The sequence below is a fragment of the Gavialis gangeticus genome, unplaced genomic scaffold, assembly GCF_001723915.1.
Source record: "Gavialis gangeticus isolate Ggan-Ray unplaced genomic scaffold, GavGan_comp1, whole genome shotgun sequence".
Classification (NCBI taxonomy): Eukaryota; Metazoa; Chordata; order Crocodylia; family Gavialidae; genus Gavialis; species Gavialis gangeticus.
Window position 1 is genome coordinate 20,219,872 of NW_017728996.1, and position 2,279 is coordinate 20,222,150.

A 2,279-nucleotide genomic window follows, 5' to 3' on the forward strand; every position below is an offset into this window, starting at 1 on the left:
TGGGGCTGGGCAGGGCATCCATGGGGGCTTCTCCTGTGCCCCCCCACCCCCCCCCGCCTAAGAAGAGGCAGGCACAGCTAGAGAATCCACAGGAGAACCTGCAGCCACCCGGCTGTGCCTGCCTCTCCCCAGCCGATCCAAAAATCGCCGAATCTCTCCAAAATCAGCACCGAATCTTTCAAAACCAATTTGGCCGAATCGAATGGGGACAGTAATTCAAATCACCAAATCGAATCACTGTCCTCTGAATCAGCCGAATCTGAATTGAATACTTCCCTATTTGCAGAGGCCTACTATATATAAACCATGTGAAAATCAGCATCTCCTGCCTGAATGTCCTTTTGGAAATACAACTGCTTTAAAAGTTGAGGCCATCTAACCTCTATTTATAATATTTACTAAACAAAATGTTCTGCCCGAACTTTGTGCTTAATTTGAAAAATCATCATATGAAGAGTTTTAGATTCACTTAAATAAACATGGCCTTGTGGTCTGATCATAGGATTTGGAGCCAGGAATTCAGTTTCTAATCCTGCCATTGACAACACCACAGTGTAAATTCAAACTAATTGCAACCTGCCTTAGTTTTTCCAGCTCTCTTTTACAGGCCTGTTCCAAGGGTTACATTGTCATCTCTGGAAAATGGCTTGGATTTAAGTACTAAATATTATTCATATATATCTTTATAATCAATGGAAACATATACAGTGGTCCTGCTTTGTAATATTTTCCCAGCAGATGTTTCTTTGGATTCTTCATTATCCATTTGTCAGCAACTTTGTACTCATCTCAAATGCCAGCAGGAGTGGAGAACAGTCCACCTTCCATACAAATACTCCCAGGCTTCATTTTTCCCTCTTTGGAGCCATGACGTGATAAAGAAGGTCCTTCCATGCTCTACTTCTGTTTACAGGAGGCACAAGGCAATTGATTCTTCCCAGAAACAAATATTAACACTCTTTGGGAATTTACCAGCAAGCGCATTTTATGACTAAATAGAGCAGCACCCTGTTGGATCTTCTCTGTGCAGTTATAACATGCTGTCCTAGTGCTATACATAGAATCTAGCCAGATTTAACAATACAATAAGAAGAAACAGGAATGCAGTGATCCAACATAGTGCAGCTGTGCCAAGCTAGCTCTAGAGCAGTAATATTCAGTCTCTAGCTCCTTAGCCACAAGAGGCTCGTCAACTTGTCACCTGCAGCTTTTGGCACAAAGTGTTGTCAAAGCATATTCTTTTGTACTGTGTGCAGTGGATACGCCTTTCCTAGTCATGAATAATGCAACATATGCACTGTCTGTCTCTATCTTGTACCAACATTTTTGTTTTGGAACAGGTAGTTCTTGGCCACAGTTCAAATACAGGTGTAGACAGTGTTGGTCTCCTTGGTTGTACCCGACTGTTCGTGTGACTCCTGACCCAGTCCAGACTAAGTGTCACTGTTCTAGATAATTTCTATCAAGTTCCAGGGAACCTCCTAAATTCTCCAGTCATTTTGGGGCCCTGACATCATCTGTAGATAACCTGCCCCTTGTGAACAGAAGTATCCAATGTCACAGTGCCTTCCTGAGTCTGCAAGCAACTCGGTATGGTGCACGCTCCCCTCATCTGCAGCTCAGTGGTCCCTTTTCTGCTTTCAATTCTGTGGCCATCCGCATTTAAATGTCAGCACTGAGCAATTCCACTGTCAGGCATTTTAGCAGAAACATCTGGCCAATATGCTTACCCAGCATGTCACACCATTTGCTTTGCCATCTCAGTGAAGAGCTCCAACACCAGAACAAGTAGAGGAGAGTGTAGTTGGTTGTGGTCTTGTAACATATAAGCTACATGGAACAAGCAGGAGTTATGGAGCACTTTAGAAGAGAAATAGGAAAGAACTCTTCTTTAAAGTCCTCTTTGCTTTTGGTGGCACTTGGCCTATGTTTTTAGAAAACAGATCTTAGTCACCACACATGAGCAGTTTAATATTTGCGAATACAGCCACAGGGTTGTTCCACTATGAAGAAAAGGACTACAAAAGCTTATGGAAGCTAAATGCAAAAGGGGAAGGGGAGCTTAATTAATTCAAATTATATTACAGTCTTACACAGCTCCTCTCACAAGCCATTTGGATGGCTGTCTGCACTCCATTCACACATTTATGAACAGGTCCTTTGAGAGCTTGTTTTTTTGGTACAGAGGTACAGCATTAAAAATTCCCCGGACTGAAAATAAATGTATACTCAAGCATAAACCTGAGGAATCTAATTGGTCATTTTAAAATCTGACAGCA

The 2,279-nt window shown here is 42.3% G+C and overlaps 1 long non-coding RNA gene across 1 annotated transcript in view; it reads left to right on the forward strand.

Moving 5' to 3' along the window:
• Positions 1-1,375, forward strand: part of LOC109288539 — a 31,577-nt gene extending 30,202 nt beyond the window's left edge. Inside the window, exon 3 of the long non-coding RNA XR_002095177.1 lies at positions 608-1,375. This is a non-coding gene — a long non-coding RNA (uncharacterized LOC109288539). The remainder of the gene's footprint in view (positions 1-607) is intronic.
• The last annotated feature ends 904 nt before the right edge of the window (positions 1,376-2,279 follow it).